Source organism: Dipodomys merriami, unplaced genomic scaffold (genome assembly GCF_024711535.1).
Source record: "Dipodomys merriami isolate MVZ:Mamm:240054 unplaced genomic scaffold, mDipMer1.0.p SCAF_212, whole genome shotgun sequence".
NCBI lineage: Eukaryota > Metazoa > Chordata > Mammalia > Rodentia > Heteromyidae > Dipodomys > Dipodomys merriami.
Genome location: NW_027203516.1, coordinates 663167 through 681897, shown reverse-complemented (window position 1 = coordinate 681897; position 18731 = coordinate 663167). Strand labels below are relative to the sequence as shown.

Genomic DNA, 18731 nt, shown 5'->3' with positions numbered 1-18731 from the left:
AAAAAGTCACAAATTGTTTCATGCAGAAATAAAAATAAATATTACCTCCTGGCCCTAAAGCCTGTGTCATTTTAAGACAACTACAAGTATGTAAGTGGTATTATGTAAATTGTGTCATGTGTTCACAGATGTATTGAAGCACCTAGTCTTATTATATCTCTGGAAAACATTGGTTATTGAATAGTATCAATATGAGAATGTTATTTGAACTAACCACAATAAGTTGAAACCTATATCTTAATCCATCAAAATGTGGAAATAAATGATTTTATTTATTAAAAAACAATACGACCAAGCCAGGCACTGCTGGCTCACACTGAAGTGTCCAGTTTTCAGATGCTCCCTCTCAGACCTCCAGGGTCGATGATCAATGCAAACAGCAAACAGTCGTCTATTGCAAGCTTGAGCTTGGTCTTCCATACACTCAGTAACTGGTGATGTTAAGAGGCCCCGAGCTCAAAATTAGCACAGATTTTATAGTTTCAAACAAACAAGTGTTAGGGGTTTCCACACAAGCAAGTTCACAAGTTGAAGGGTTTTATGTCCTCCCTGATCATACTTCTCTTTTTTTTTTTTTTCTACTGGAACACCTGCGCAACTGTTCTCTTCCTTAAGGGTGGACAGGGTTGGTGGAAACAAATATTTTCTTCTGCGAATGCTCTTTGTCTAAAATGGATACTCCAGTCCTGAGGCACACTTGATAGCTGGTGAAGACAGAATGGAAGAAACAAGATCAAGAACCTATTACTCCACTGGAGGAAAAGCCGACTTCTTTTCTCTCAATCTCTTCATTACTCTATTTTCATACTTTTAATAAAGTCAAGTGATTTTGAATTATATCTTTCCTTCTTTGTTCTCGCAAAGTAATTGTTCAAAATAATTCATTAAATATTATTTTCCATTATTTTCTATCATGCAGTTTACTTGTCCAAACGACTCCATTAAACTTCCTCTTTTCATTTGGTTGCCACGAAAACCCAACAACTATGTTAATGAAGACCAACACTAATGCAAATCTTTGTCTCCAAAAAACCAGTCCAAGAACCTGTAATCACAAATATTTAGCTATAAATTTTTTCTTTTTTCTTTTACCTTGAAATCTTCTTGTGTCTAATGTGCCCACAAAAATAAGTACTCCACCCCTTTTTGGTTCAATCACTTCTAACCTCAAACATATATTTTGCTAACAAGATGCTTAGAGGAAAGTGAAGAATAATCCATTAATATCTTCTCTCTTACGACTTTTATCTTCTCTCTTAAGAATTTCCTTAGATACCATATCAGGAACAGTGAAATTATTCTTTGCAAAATTGTTTCAATAGATTATTTTTCTCTTGGTCTTGCTTTTGCTCAACAAGATGTATGGAGAAGAATAGAGTTAAATCACCCATTCCTTGGATTACATTGTCTGTTACAAAGAACCATACTTCTATGTCACCTCTTAGCTCTTGCCTGATTTCCAATTAATCACAACTTCTTGGCTTCAAGTCTAGTGAAGGTGAAGGACTATACTGCATCTGCCACTGCTACATCTTCATGGTTTCTCTTTTAAAACCCTTTTATTTGGAGGTGGAATTTATTTTCATGTCTTTATTCAATTTGTTCTGCATTATATTGAGCTAAATAGGCTCTGTAAAATCACTTTAGGTAGCAAAAGCATTAAGACAATCTATATCAAAAAGTTTTGCCCCCTCCACTGCTGAAGCCAATACCCTTAGCTAGGGCTTCTAAGAACGTGTTTTCTTACCTTTTCAATTTGCTCAATTCTTTCCTGATCCCCAAACTTTTTGGCATGTGTAATAAGAGAAGTCTTCACTATCTCATGTTAATGAGGATATTATATTTTTGAGCTACTTAGAAATGTGAAATCATTGGTTTGAAGTATCCAATCAGATTTTTACTGTGTTTCAGCGCTTCACGTGCAAAGACATTGTGGAACATATTACAAACAGAAAAGTGTAAACTCAATACGTTCTTTCATTTTGAAGGAAGGGCACTTTTTCCCTAAATATTTTGACCAAAATTATCTTTTTAAGAGAATTACTGTTTGATAATTAAAGGTCAATTCACAAATTCTGATGTCTTATTAAAAAAAAAAACCTTGAGTTTAAATTCAACTACAACCTTGTTTCTCACAGTAAGACTATATTTCCTGGGTAAGGACAATTCTCATGTTAACCTACAGGATTTAAAGCAAGGTTTGTGAGGCTTGTTTGTTTTGTGTGAAAATGAGCCATCTTGCCCACATTGCTCCCTCTCAGCTAAGTCTCCATGGATATCTTTGCATGAAAGCCTATTTTCCAGACAATTTTAAATTTTAATAGGCTAAATTAAAAAGTTTGAACAATTGAAATTTACCTGTCATAATTTTAAAACTCTTTTGAAATTCCTTTATCAGAATCGTGAATTAACCAATCCTAATTCCATCTTTACCATCAAAAACAGTTAACATGTTGTTTTCATGATATATTATCCATGAAATTATTATTTTCCAGTGGCTTTGTTATGCATAGATATGAACATATAAGCTGATGCTGAGCAAAATGAACTCCAAGATATGGACAGAGATATTTATTTGCAGTTGTTGTTTTTAATGTACTATGTGATTTCTATTTTCCTTGGGTTTTTGTCCTCTGGGTTATCTCCTACTGTGTTTGATTTTAGTACCCTGTGCATTGTGTATATATTTACCTTAATTAGGGAAGGGAAGACGAACAACAAATTGGCGAGACAAAGGACAAACGGCAAACCAATGCAATAGCAATACCCATAAGACATTATGTTGGAAATGTACATTACAACTTGTGAGGAGTTTTGGGCTGAAGGAAAACTGTGAGAAAAATGAGAGAGGGGATAACAAGTTTGGACATTTATGCATTCACTGCCTTACAATTGCTAACCCACTGCACATCACTTTCACATTAAAATTAAATTTAAAAAATAAGCTGCAGGAAATAAATATTATTCTTCATGTAGTAACTTTTTAAAAAAGCAGTACTATTTGGCATCTCATTTGAATTAATTACCCCTTCTTTATCAGAGGGCCATCAACTTGAATGTTATATAACTTGACAATTTTTTTCACAATATAATTGCCAATATTTTCAAAAAAGAATAAATTAGTACTTTCTCATACTAAAACTGAAAACCGTTTAATTCTATAGAAACCCATAACTTTTAAAAGTAAATAAGTTGTTAAGAGGACAGAATGTGTGTGTTCCTCAAAATAATAACTACTAATAACTACTGACTTTTAAATAATGAACATTCCATACCTGATACAAAATAGTACCTGTTCGCATGTTATGTAATTCTGCAATAGATGCATTTTCCAATGGGGTATTACAGATTGAGAAGTGAATAGAAAAATAGCCACATTCTGGTATAGTATAAAACTATGAAGCATTATTTCTTTGACCAACAATCCCAAAATTTATGCCATAAAGTCATCCTACACCAACAGTTTCCAACTTGTAGGGTGCACCTCAAAATTCCCTTAATTTACATCACAAATAGCTTATTTCTATTGGAAAAAATACTACACCTATGCTAATGTGATGCCCTCCGTGTTCTGGAAAGAACACCACAATAAACTGGGTTGCATCATTTTTCCTCCACTGGAATTCTTGCAAATATTATTTATATTTATGCTTTTTAACTATCATAGATATTCAGGTTGCTAAGATCGGAAGATTACATTTCAAAGCCCACCCAGGCAGGAAGGTTCCATAGATTCTTATCTCCAATAAACTTCTCAGCAAAAGCCAGACACAAGTGGTACTGAGCTTGAAGTGGTAGGGCACAAGCCTTGAGCTTAACTGGCTCAGAGACAGTGTCTAGGTCCAGAGTTAAGCCCTATGACAAAGCCATAAACAAAAACAAAAATAAAAACAAACTCCAAACCTAGCATTTTTCTCAGTGTATACAGAGGCATGTAAGTAAGGAAATTGCTTCCTGTGTTACCTACAGATAGAAGAAAGAATTCACACAATTATTCTCTTCATACAATGTTATACCAATGCCTCAAAAAATTGCTCTTTTTCTAAATTTATAAATTAATATCTATTTCTTGGCAACTCGGTCTACATTATTTACATTATCATTTTAAATAGGAACTGTTGGAATTATCTATTAACTGAGTTCTAACTATAACTCTCTTGAAACAATATGACAGGCAAATAGAATGCAAGAAACATTTGTAAATTTTCAATTAAACACGCTACTGAGAAAGGATTTTGTAGTATCTTATAATATATAAAATTACAAACAAAACCAAAATATTTATTTGAAGTCTAAACTCTAATTTAGCAAATCTATAAAATCCTACATTAGATGAACTTTTCTATTCCTCCAGGCTTAAACTTTTGTAATCCTTCATCCTTTTCTTGGAATCTAACAGAATGATGATTACTTACTTTTTCAAATTTTGCATGGGAATCATGAGCCATTTTGCATCTAGGAATGTTCTGTAATGAAGAGAGCATTTAAAAGGACAACTGAGGATTATATATGAGTTGCATTTCAATAGGAAACGACTTCTCAAAACATAATGACAAAATTAGCCCAAATTTCCAACTGCGAATTCCTTTCTTTTTTGGTTTCTTTATTAAAAAAATATTAGACTACCTGGTCCAGAGAAGGTATCACTATGTAATTCCAGTCTCTAATCTCCTGTCAGTCTGAGTGCTAATATTGAAGGCTTGTATCACATTGCCCCACTATAGTTTCTTGATTTATTTATATTTATTTATTTATTTATTTACTTATTTATTTATTTTTGGGTCCGGTCATGGGGCCTGAACTGTGGGCCTGGGTGCTGTCCCTCAGCTGTTCAGCTCAAGACTTGATCTCTACCCTTGAACCACAGGGCCACTTCCAGCTTTTTTCTTTTTGCTTATGTAGTGCTGAGGAATGGAACCCAGGGCTTCATGTATGCAACGCAAGCTCTCTACCACTGAGCTACCTTCCCAGGCCCTTCTTGATTTATTTAATCTAGATACAGACTGGCAATTCTGATCTTCTCCAGTTATATTATCCAGTAGACTTTTCAGACTGTTCACGTACTATTTTCGAAGATGTCCTAACATTTGCCACAGGATATGAACATTTTCAAATGCACCTGCGGGGTCTCTGATTCATGCCTCCATGGATCTAATCCCTTTAATATTGCTTACTTGACTCTCTTACTATCTCTGATCCCTATCTATGTAATTTTCTCAAACTTTTTTGAAGAAAGTTCATTTGAGGATTTTCTAATTTGAAAAATTATCACATGATTCTAGTCTTACTCAGGACATATTTTCTATTGTTTTCTAACTTTTCTACATATTCTGAGAGTTGCTTCATTTGTGTATATGTTTGTGCACATATAAGTGCCTCTTTGTGTCTGTGTATGTTTATACGTATGTATGCAAAAGCCTCAAGCTCTTATTCATCATTCTTGCTCATGACTGGTATTCCATGACCTGAGCCATTCTTCCAATCCAGCTTTTGGCTGGTTAATTATAGATAATGTCTCAAAAACTGTTCTGCCCAGGCTGTATGCAAACTGAACTTCCCAGACTCCATCACATTCTTAGGTTTTATTTATCTAGTCGAATCAACTTTTAAACTACAAACACTTTTGTGAGTGTAAAGTCTAAGCTGTAGCCCAGATTTTTAACTCAAGAATTTATATAAAGATAGATGAACATACACATTACATATGCTGAGTGTACACTGTTAGAAATGTGATCCTATGCTGGGTGTTGGTGAGATCTGAGGATTGGGGTTCACAGCCAGCCCAGGTAGGAAAGTCCAGGAGACTCTTTCTCCAGTTGACTGCAAGAAAACTGTAAGCGGCACTGTGGCTCAAGTGGTAGAGCACTAGCTTTGAGCTGAATAGCAGAGGGAAAGTGACTAGGCCCCAAGTTCAAGTTCCAAGACCACCACCACCAAACAGTATATAAGTAAAGGAAAGAAAAAAATGTGATCTTATCCACCAGTTCATAGCTAGTATAATCCCTGCTCTCTCAAGATGGACTTTTTTTTTCCAATCAAGTCCATGCTCTTATATCTGACTTGCATTGAAAACAGAATTATTCTTCCATTCTACTTTCTACAAAGTTGTGTCATTAGCAAGCATGATTTAGAAAGGGGGTGGCCTCATACTTCCTGTTCCACATAGGAGTAATGCTTTCTCTATATCACTCTCATAAATCTAACTACTGGACTTCGCTTTATTGTTTCAACGTGGTCTTATTCATAGCGTCTTCTATAGTGTATTGAACCCTTATACTTAAACAGAAAATTTCTCTTTCTCTTATTATTGCTATAGTTAACATGAGTTAACAAATTCATGTACACTTGGGAAATAATGCGCAGCACATACACTCACAAAAAAAAATTATCTGAGAAACTTCTTCCCCTTTAAAATTCACCTTAATTTACAGAGAATTTACAAAGTTTGAACTCAATATACTCATGGACAATGTATTTATAAGCAATATAAATTTCATATTTTCTCTTTACTAAGTTGTCTCTGAAACTCGTGTTACTTCAGGTCCAAAGGTGTCCTTGTGTTATTTCGGTAAAGCCAGAAATCATTCACTATACCTCAAGCAGCACCATAGATTGTTCCTGGAAGTAACTGTTACTGGATGTGTAAACTGATCCCAGGAGAGGAATGGAACATAGAGGATTGACAAAGTTCATCTTAACTTGTGCTTTCCTTTTAATGTAAAAGAAGAGAATCTGAAGGCTTGATGAAAACTCTGTCCTTGACCTTTTCTAGTGTGTTTTTACTTATATATAATTTTTCTGTAAACTTCTAGTTGAGAGAATTACAAAAAGAAATAATGTGCCATTTGATGTCCAGCATAGAACAAAAGGAAATAACGTTGTTTTAAATATGCTCTACTGCAGGGGCTGGGAAGGTGGCTCAGTGGTAGAGAACTTTCCTTGCAAGCCTGAGGCCCTAGATTCGATTCCTCATCACCACAAAAGCAAAAATAAGCCAGAAGTGGTGCTGTGGCTCAAATGGTAGAGTGCTAGCCTTTAGTTGAAGACCTGAGGTAAAGCGCTGAGGCCCAGAGTTCAGGCCCATGACTGGACCCCCAAAAAAATTCTACTGCAAAGAAACAAAGACATGGAGGTTTTTAAGTGTTTTATGGATGGATAGTTCACTCCTGACATGATTCTCTTATTGCAGGAGTCAGTTATCAATTCATTAATTTGGTCCTGAGTTCTCCAGAGCAATAAGGACTCCAAAAGAGAATCCAGTGCATATGATCCGCAAAAGGAGCCACTTCTCAGACCAGGGTCCCAATGAAATATCTGGTTTTTTTGTTTGCTTTTTTGTTTAGTTTATGTTGGTTCTAGGGCGTGAACCCAGAGGCTGGACTCTGTCCTGAACACTTTTTTTTCCTGCCTACCAGCTCCAAAGCTAGTAATCTAATGCTTGAACCAAAACTCCACTTCTCGATTTTTTGCTGTGTAATTACAGATAGGAGTTTGACAAACTCTCCTGCCTGGGTTGGCTTTGAACTAAGATAGTAAGAAAGCCATGTGACATCAAATGTACGGTCTTCTCTTTTCAAAATAGAAATATTAGACGAAGTTTATTGTAAAGTTAATATTTGACTATTTTTCTTTCTTTTTTGTGAGCAACCGTACACAGGAGTTACAATTACATAGGCAAGATAAAGAGTATATTTCTTATCAATCATTTTTGCCTCCTCTTTGTTTCCCCTTCCCATCCCTTCCCATATACCCCCCTCCTCCATCCGATCCGCCCGCCCACCAAAGTTGTAAAGTTCGTTTTTCTACATAACGATTGTACATCTCATTGTTGCAATGTGTCCACCTGTATCCCTAGTTAAATGATTTGCTTTTACAGAATATGTCCAGCAAAGAATCCATAACATAACTCAACAAAAGTAGGTGCACTGAACCATTTTGGAATTTTTTTTTTTGGTTGGGAAGATTATTGAACTTGTCCTTCCTTTTGGGGAAACTTAAAGTCATATTTCACCTTTTTTGTTGGTTGTGGGGCTTGAACTCTGATCCTGGGTGATTAGCTACAGCACCACCTGCTGGTTTCTGGTGGTTAATTGAAGGTTAGGGTCTCATGGGCTTTCCTGACAAAGCTGGCTTTGAACCACAATCCTCTGGTCACAACCTCCTTAGTAGCTAAGATTACAGGTGTAGACCACCAGCACCCGGCTGATATTTGCATTTATGTGCACTGAATGACACTGTGTAGACAAACAATGGAAATTTTAACCAAATGGTGACATTGCAGCATTTCAGAAAAATTGAAGTAGCAATAAATATATCCTCTTTTTCCATTTTGTTACATTATTGACTGATGAGCTTTGGGATCCTTACATTAACATCCTCTGCCATCTGTATACGTGTATTTAGTATCAGGAAATGTTCATAGAGAAATATAGAAAGAATGAGATTTTTAGAAAACAAAGGTATGAAAGAATAGCATAGAAGGAGATACATTTATCACACAGAGACTAAGAGCTAGCCTAAGAGATTTAGAATGTTAAAAGCAATGAAGCAAAGCCTAGTTGACAACAAGTTCTACAATAACTAAAAATGGTTCTCTAGAACAGTTTCTGGTATGCCTTAATTACTATCATTTATTCCTTCTGTCTGGAGTTATTCATTATATCCTTTCACAACTATTAATTAGCATCTGCATTTTTGGTGCATAACTCACCAAAAAGATATCAAAATCACTTTGTGATTAGCAGTGACCACACAAATCCTGGAATAATTGAATTTCCAGAATTAATCTTCAGCTGACATCTAAGCACATTCTTGGCATTAATTGCTGTGACTTAATGAACAAAAATGTTTTTCAACACAGTATCCTAACATAAGTAAAGTGCATAAATTAGGGACTGTTGTGAGGTGTCAGAATGGAAGAAGCAATTATATATTCCAAGTTCTTTCTTTTGCATTTACTAACTAATTTTTTTTTGTTTTGTTTGTTTTTGTTCTTTTTGCCAGTCGAAGGGCTTTAACTCAGGGGTAGGGAATTTTCCTGATCTTTTTTTTTCTAGCTCAACACTAGCACTCTACCACATGAGGCACAGCACCACTTCCAGTGTTTTTTTTTTAATGGGTTACTAAGGAATGAACCCAGGGTTTCATGGCTGCTAGGCAATCACCGTACCATGAAGCCAAATTCCCAGAGCCCTAAATAACTTACTTAAGATGGCATTACATTTTCATTATGTAACTATCATAATTTTTGACAGGTGCTAGAAAATGATGTAGAAAGCAATACAATATTATAAGTCTAATAAAGCTGGATGGACAATGAATAACTGTCACGGTCTAGCTAGGGAACAGAAGGGCTTATCTCATGAATCTATTTCAACAAGATAGCGAGACAGCTACTAATTCACAGCCCACCTCCAGAATGAGAGGGCCATCTTGGGTTCCATCCACATGGGGATCCTGGACCCCCACTTCCAGCACCCATTCAACCAGGTCTTGGGAAAGAGAGAGAGAGAAAAAAGTCAGAATTACAATTAAGTCAGGTGCCGGTAATTCAGAATTCTAATCCTAACTACACAGGAGGCTGAGATATGAGGATCATGGTTCATAAGCAGTCCAGGCAGGAATGTCTGTGAGACTCTTATCTCCAAAGAACCACCAGAAAATCAGAAATAGTGCTGTGGGCTCGTGTTAGAGCACTAGCCTTTTGCTGAGGCTCTCGGGAACAGCACCCAGGCCTAGAATTCCAGTCCCACGACTGACAGGAAGTGAACTTCCTAACACAAGAAGTGGACTGAATAGCACCCATTGTACTAGGGAGCATGGTAGCGAAGTAGGGCAGAGCTTCCTGTGAAGTTGAAGTCATAAGTAGATCACCTGGCTTCTCTGTGCCTTGGTTTCACCAGCTGCAAAACTCAACACATTGAAGGATCCTCTTCCTCATGGGGATAGGGTAATGATGAAAAAGAGCCATGTTTTATTTGATAATCACACATCTGTTGCACGATAAATAACAGGGCCCACCTGAGCCCTTTCTGGGTATCTTCCTGTCATTTGCTCACAGAATTGCCCAGAACCTTCTCTGAAGGCCATTCCTTCTGTGCCTAGCCATGCTCCAGAGATCCTTCTGTATAAATCCCTTCTTTCTTCACAACTGTCCTGTGAGGAGAATGAGGTTCGATGGTTGTGACCCAACCCAGAGCTTCACCTGTGGTCAAGAATCGTCTGCTGTGATTTTTCTGACAGTTCAAACTGACTTAAGAAACCATTCAAGCCACAGGAAAATCAAAAACCACAAGCAGACCAGAGACTCCAACAAGAGACAGGTTAAGGACACAAGGGAGATACACGATCTTCCCATCCCACCCCCCCAAAAAAATTAAGAACTTCTTTTTGTACCTTTTATTTAAAAAAATTCTAAAAGTTTATTTTAATTTTTAACTTTTAATTTTTTTGTTTTCTTTTAATATTGTTTCTTCCAATAATTTTTATTTTAGGGGTATATGTGTGTGCTTTTTTTTCTTTTTAAAAATTTTTTGTTTAGCTCTACTGACCATTTGATCCTTTTTTCTTTCCTTCTCATTCTTTTCATTTTTTCTTCTTTTTCATTCTTCTGTGCATGACATAATTGCTGTTCTGCTCATCCTCAGATATGCCAATAGTTGATTACTAGACCTTAGCCCCATTGTGTACATGCTTGATCCAGAAATTTATTACTCAATTTAAAACTTATTAGACTTAAATTCCTTAATAGCAGTACTACCTCTTTATACCTATATAATATATTAAGCATTATTATTTTTAAGTTTTTCACATCTCCTTTTTATCCCTCTCCTTCTCTTATTCTATCCACGTTCCTCTCTGAATATTCCATTTTCAAATTTGCATAATTTTTAAGTGTTGCACTTCTTAATTTTTAATTTTTGTTTTTCTATTTTTTCTTGTCTTTTTTCTTTCTCTTTCCTATTATTTTCTGTCTCTCTACTATCATTCTATCCAACCTATTTCCCGCTTTGAGATTAGGATTGAGTTAAGTTAACTCTACCACAGCCTTTCCACATGCCTATATGCCTATTTTTGCCCATATCTCTCCCTAACATAATAATTTCTGTTTGCCAAATACTTCTTTATGGCCCATTAATACATAGTTGTTTGATATTGAATAGGTATATTTGTTGAACTAGATTTTTGCAGATTTTTTACTTTGCAACTACAGACTTTGGTTGATGCTTGCCTTAAAATAGTGTGCTAGCACAAAATTGGCCTTACTTTCATCTCAAATGGGCAGAGCAACTGGGAAAAACACAAGAAAAACGGCAAGTCCCGGTATCTCAACTCCCACTCATGATAATCAGGAGACAGAAAAGATAATGAATAACCCAGAGGAGAGTTCCCAAAAAGCTCTACAAACACTACTGGTAAACATGGTAAATGAAAATATTGAAAACCTGCAAAGGACTCTGAATGAGCGTGATAGGGAGAGAGAGTAGGCAAAACAAAGGTTAATACAGGAATATCATGAGCGTGAGGAATCTACTCAACGATTGATACAGGAATTGCATGAACAGCTTGAGAACACTGAAAGAGAAATAAAGGAATGTCGTGAAAAGACTGAGATCAATCAATGAGAACTACCGGAACTGCATGAATGTGAAGAAGCTAAGCAAAGAGTAATACAGGAATTGAGAGAGCTGGATTAGAATGCAGAAAGATCACTAAAGGCATTCATTGAATCCATAAACAGAGAACTGAAAGAAGTCAGGGAGACCACAAAGGAAATGCTGAATGGAACCCAACAGAAGGAATGGGAATAACCCATCAACTAAGTGATTTGAGAATAAACACTAAACACCAAATTAAGGAAGTAAAGAAGTTCATACAAGATATAAAACAATGCTCCAACAAAGAATTTGAAGCCATCAAAGCCGACCAACTAGAAGAAAAAGAAATAAAAAACAAAATAGAAAGTATTGATAGGGGGTTACACCATGGAGCAGATCGAATTTCGGGGATTGAAGACAGCTTAGATATTATAGAGAAACAAAGTTCAACCATCCAAGACAAATCCAAGAAATATAATAAATCTATTCAACACTTGGAAGACACCATCAGAAGGCCTAATCTGAGGATAATGGCTGTAGAGGAGATCCTAGAGACACAAGTTAATGGTCTATGAAATTTGTTTAACAGGATCCTAGCAGAGAACTCCCCAAACATGCAAAAAGATAGGCCTATTCAGATACAAGAAGCTATTTGAACTCCAAATAGACCGGACCAGGATAGGACATCCCACTGTCACATTATAATCCACACAGGATCAATGCAGACCAAGGAAAAGATCCTTAAAGCTCTCAAGGAGAAAAGATCAATCCTATAAAGGGAAACCAATTAGAATCACCTCAGATTTCTCAGTGGAGACAATAATAGCAAAAAGAGCCTAGAATTATATATGCCATGCCCTAAAGACAGACAACAATCAACCAAGAATAAACTCTTCATAACTGAAGGTCAAATAAAAACTTTCCATAGCAAAGAAAAATTGAAACAATATATCTCCACCAAAACAGCCCTACAAAACATTCCTAAAGACGTCCTACACATAGAAAACCAACAAGACCACAATAAAGCCCAAGAAATTGCACCCAAACTGAGAATCCAATAACCTCAGGAAGAACCCAGTTGCCTCAGCCCCCAATAAGGTGGATAAAATGGAAGGTACTCCCAAATACCTCTCAGTCCTATCTCTCAACATTAACGGTCATAACTCTCCAATTAAGTGACATAGACTATCTAGTATGATTACAAAGCAAGATCCTTCTATCTGTTGCCTTCAGTAGGCACATCTTGCCCATAAAAACAAACACATTTTCAATGTGAAAGGCTAGAACAAAATTTACCAAGCAAACTGCCCCTGTAAACAGACGGGAGTTGCAATCCTAATATCAGATAAAACAGACATCAAATTAAAATTCGTGAGAAGAGGTAAAGAAGGTTTCTCCATACTAATTAAGGGATCTCTCCTTCAGGAGGATATTACAATTCTAAATATCTATTCGCCAAATAACGGAGGACCCATATTTATCCAAGAAACACTACTTTCCCTCAAATCCCACAGAGATCCAAAGACATTAATTGTTGGGGCATTTAACACACCAGTTTCCCCACTAGATAGATCAACTTGACAAACCTCAACAGAGAAAGCACAGATCTAAACAACTGAATAGATCAAGTAGATTTCACAGACATCTACCGAATATTTCAGCCATTAGCACCAGAATACATGTTCTTGTCAGCAGCACATGGAATGTTTTCTGAAATAGACCACATTATAGGCCACATAGCAAACTTGTCCAAATTCAGAAACATTGAAATTATACCTTGCATTCTCTCAGACCACAAGGGAATAAAATTAGATCTTAACACCAAAAACCACCAAAGAAAGTCCTGTAACTCATGGAGGAAATTCAAATGTTCATGATATTCAACAAAAATGAACACAGAAATTACCTGCTCCTCTAGGACACAGCAAAGCCAGTACTCAGGGGCAAGTTTATAGCTCTGAGTTCCTACATCAACAAATTGGAGAGATCTGCAACCAACCATTTGATAAGACATCTGAGCCTCCTTGAAAAAGAGCAGCAAGATAATCCCCAATCCAGTAGACGGAAAGAAATAGTTAAAATTAAATCAGAATTAAATGAATTAGAATCCAAAAAAAAACTATAGAAAGAATCAACAAAACTAATAGTTGGTTCTTCGAAAAAATTAACAAAATTGACAGACCCTTAGCAAATCTTATCTGAAAAAGAAGAGCACACAAATAAATAAACTGAGAGATGAGAATGGAAACATCACCACAGGAACAACCAAGATTCAGAACATTATAAGGGAATACTTCTCAAAACTTTATGCTAATAAGTGTGAGAACTTGCCAGAAAAGGGCCATTTCCTAGCAAATATTGACATGCCGAAACTAAACCATGATGAGTTAAACCATCTTAACAAGCCCATATCAAGCACTGATGTAGAAACTGCAATAACACACCTCCTATCTAAGAAAAGCCCAGGACCAGATGGCTTTACAGCAGAATTCTATAAGGCCTTCCAAACACAGGTCACACCTATACTACTTCAACTCTTCAATGAAATTAAGAGAAACTTCACTACCGAATTCATTCTATGAAGCCATAATAACCCTCATCCACAAACCAGACAGGGACTCATCACAGAAAGAGAACTATAAACCCATTTCTTTGATGAACATTGATGCAAAACTTCTCAACAAAATTTTGGCCAATCGACTTCAACAATTCATTCAAACAATGCATCATCTAATAGGATTCATTTCAGGGATGCAAAGCTGGTTCAATATACTCAAATCAATTAATATAATTCATCACATCAACAGAAGCAAGGGTAAGAACCACATGGTTATCTTAATAGATGCCAAAAAGGCATGTGACAAGATCCAACGTCCCTTTATAATGAAGGTTCTGGAAAAATTAGGAATCCATGGAACTTTCCTCAATACAATAAAGGCTGTATATGATAAACCTATAACCAGCACTATTTTTTTTAATTGTATTTTATTTTATTTGAGAACATACTGTACAGAGGGGCTACAATTACATGGGCAGGATATGCATACATTTCTTACCAAGCATTGCAGCCTCCTTCTTTGTTTACCCTTCACTTCCCTTACCCGCCTCCCCCCTCCACCCACCCAATTTTACCCCCCTCCCCCCACCCAATTATACCCCCCCTCCCCCCACACACCGACATTGTAAAGCTGGTTTTGACATGACATTTTGTACTTCTCATTGTTGCAACAGGTCCACCTGAATCCTTAAACGACTTATTTGTCCCCATCTCCTCCACATGTTATACTGACATCAAATATAGTGAAAGCGGGGGTTACACTGTGGGGGAGGGACATACAAAGCAACAAAGAAATAATCTTATAAATGCGTTAGAAACACATGCATGAAAGAAACGAAAGCATTAAAATACATAGTTAAGGGTTCATTTTCCTAACATCACATTATCTGACCTTTTCTGCTTGACTCATACCTATACTAGATATTGCAAATAAGGGAAACCATGGGACCTATGCTTCTTTGGGCCTGGCTTACTTCACTTAATATAATTTTTTCCAAACCTTTCCATTTCCTAACAAATGGGGAAATGTCATTCTTTCTGATGGAGGCATAGAATTCCATTGTGTATATATACCACATTTTCTTGATCCATTCATCTACTGAGGGGCATCTGGGTTGGTTCCATATCTTAGCTATGGTAAATAATGTTGCAATAAACTTGTTGTGCTGGTAGCTTTAGTGTGGTCTTGTTTGTAAACATTTGGGTAAATGCCCAAAAGTGGGATTGACCAGCACTATTCTTAATGGTGAAAAACTAAAGTCATTTCCTCCTAACTCAAGAATGAGACATGAATGTCCAAGCTCTTTACTTCTCCTCAACCTAGTATTAGAATGCCTAGCTACAGGAATAAGAGAAGATGCAAACCTAAAGGGGATCCAAATAGCGAAAGAAGAAGTAAAACTCTCCCTCTTTGCAGATGTCATGATCTTGTACTTAGAAACTCCATTCCTAATAGCCCTACAAAAAATAAAATACCTAGGAATTAACTTAACCAAAGAACTGAAGGAACTCTATGATAAAAACTTTGAAAACCTGAAAAATGAAATCAAAACAGATCTTAGAAAATGGCAAAAACTCCCATGTTCCTGGAAAGGAAAAATCAACATCGTCAAAATGGCAATACTTCCCAAGGCTATCTACAAATTCAATGCGATACCTATCAATATTCCCACCTCATTCTTAAGGAAATAGAAGAGGCAATCCTATAATTCATAGGGAACAATAAAATACCCCAAATAACAAATACAATCCTCAACAGAAGGAACAGTGCTGGAGGAATATCAATACCAAATTTCAAACTCTGCGACAAAGCAATAGTAATCAAAATGGCTTGGTACTGGCATTAGAACAGACCTCAGGACCAATGGAACAGAATTGAAAACCCAGAAATGAACCTACAGACCTATAGCCTTCTAATATTCGATAAGGGAGCTAACAAAATACAATGGAAGAAAGACAGCTTCTTCAGTAAATGGTGTGGCAAAATTGGTTAACCACTTGTAGATATATAAAGCACTGAACCTGAATCAACTCCAAATGGATCAAAGACCTCAATGACCAAGCAGATACCCTGAAAACAATACAGGATGGAATAGGGGAAACCCTAGGTCTCTTTGGCACAGGCTGAAATTTTCTTAATAGAGACCCAGAAACACAACAAATCAAAGAAAGTTTGGACAAATGCCATTACATGAAATCGCAGAGCTTCTGTATGGCAAAGGACATAGCTAGCCAGATCCATAGAAAGCCCACGGATTGGGAGATAATCTTCATTAGCCATACAACAGACAAGGGTCACATATCTACAATATACCTGTAACTAAAAAAAAATTAAATTCCCCAACCACAAATCTTCAAAGAAACAACTTCCCAATAAATAAGTGGGCTAAAAGTTTAAAGAGAAACTTCTCTCAATAGACACATGAAGGAATGCTCAACCTCTCTAGCCATAAAAGAAATACAAATCAAAACAACATTGAGATACCACCTCACCCCAGTTATAACGACTATAATCAAGAACTCTAATAACAGCAGATTCTGGAGGGGATGTGGACAGAAGGGAATCTTACTGCATTGTTGGAGGGAGTGTAAACTTGTTCAAACACTTTGGAAATAGTATGGAGGTTTCTCAAAAGACTCCACATAGAGCTCCCCTATTTCCCAGCAATCCCACTTTTGGGCATTTACCCAAATGTTCACAAACAAGACCACACTAAAGCTACCAGCACAACTATGTTTATTGTAGACTCATTTACCATAGCTAAGATATGGAATCAACCCAGGTGCCCCTTAGTAGATGAATGGATCAAGAAAATGTGGTATATATACACAATGTAATTCTCTGCCTCCATCAGAAAGAATGACATTGCTCCATTTCTTAGGAAATAGAAAAACTTGGAAAAAATTATGTTAAGTGAAGTGAGCCAGGCCCAAAGAAACATAGGTCCCATGGTTTACCTTATTTGCAATAACTGGTATATGCCTGACTCAAGCAGAAAAGGTCAGGTAAGTTGGTGTTAAGGAAATGAACCCTAAGATATGTATTCAAAAATTTTTACTTTCATTCCATTTTTTCAAGTACATTTATAAGTTTATTTCTTTGTTGATTTTTATGTCCCTCCCCCATGGTATAATCCCTGTTTTCACTGTATTTTTTGTTGTTATAATTTATTGAGGGGAAGGGAAAGAAAATCATTTAAATAGGGATTACAGGTGGACCCATTGCAACAATGAGATGTACAAGTCCTATGTCGAAAATGGCCTTTACAACTTTGTTAGGGGGAGGTGGAGGGTTGGGTAGGGGAATGGGGAGAAGGTGGGATGGGAAGGGGAATCAAAGGAGGAGGCTACCATGCTTGATATGTACTCATTATCTTGCCCATGTAATTTTAACCACTCTGTACAGTATTTTCACTATAACAAATATAAAGAATAAAAGAATCAGCTGCTGTGGACTAAAAGTTTGCGATAATCCATCTAAATCGATGACCGCATGTTGTTACATGTCTACTATCCCAACACCAGAGGACAAGGTCTGCTGAAGCATACCTGTCATAGATAGGAGGACCTCGATCCAGCCCAGCCAGAGCATATCTTGAGTCTCTGTTTCAGAAATGCCCAAGACAGAAACATGGCTCCTTAGAGACATGGCGAGGACGTAAGTAGGGGGTCATGGTGCCCCCAGAGGGGTGTCTGACCCGGGGTAGGGGTGGTTTGGGGACAGACACTCACCTGTGTTGCTGGGAGAACTTGCTTTAGGCTGCTCCAGGTGGGGCAAGCAGCAATGGCAGTGGCATTGCAAACACATGTCCTCAGAGCCGAGAACCAGGGCCAGGGAGCAGGTTGGGGCTTTACGCGCCTGGCAGCGTGCCATTGCCTAATGTTTGAAATTCTGCACCTTGGGAAGGAGGGAGGGGTGCTGGGGCATGGGCAGGCATCTCAATTTCCTTCTATATTCCAAAGTTGCCTGGAGTCTATTCCTCAACACTCAGCCATCTCTACCTTCCTCAATTGCTGGTAGTGGTGTAAACTAACAGAGGGAATCCAGGTGCTACCAGGCAGCATGGAATGTGGGCGTGGCCACCATTCTTGTATCTCATTGGTCAGAAAGAACTATGGGTGTGTGGCCAGAATCCTGTGATGAAAGCAGCATGGGCGGAGTCAAGAACATAGCAGCTCCCCCAGCCCTTTTCCCAGGGAACAATGTCCAATTCAGTTGGAGATGAGAGGGTGACCTCATTTAGCTGGATAACTTCACAGATTGTTGTGTATGTCTGTTTGTTCCCAGTCCCAGACCTTGTACTCAGGATATGAGCACAGTCTGTGAGCTGCTTTTGATCAAGGCTGGCCTTCCACACTAGGGCCACAGGGATTCTGGCTTTGTTGGCACTCAAGTTGGACTTTCTTGCCTAGGGTGACTTCGACCATGATCTTCCCATCACAGCCTTGTAAGTATCAAGGAGGACTGCTGAGAGCCACTGGTGCCTACCTAATCATTGGTCTTGTTGAAGTTCTTGGACAGACTGGTGAGTTCCCTATCCTTGGGTTTAAGTGGTGGGAGCTGTAGTCCACAGTTG

The 18731-nt window shown here is 37.4% G+C and overlaps 1 long non-coding RNA gene across 2 annotated transcripts; it reads right to left on the bottom strand.

Annotated features, from left to right (window-relative positions):
- Positions 1 to 322: 322 nt before the first annotated feature.
- LOC138834338 (uncharacterized) lies at positions 323 to 18166 on the bottom strand. Of its 2 annotated transcripts, XR_011374071.1 has the most exons (4): positions 17887 to 18166; positions 4416 to 4466; positions 2692 to 2830; positions 754 to 1045 (listed from the first exon to the last, which is right to left on the bottom strand). It is a non-coding gene; the product is annotated as an uncharacterized lncRNA (long non-coding RNA). The 2 variants fall into 2 exon arrangements; XR_011374070.1 differs by lacking the exons at positions 754 to 1045; positions 2692 to 2830 and adding an exon at positions 323 to 704.
- Positions 18167 to 18731: the final 565 nt, after the last annotated feature.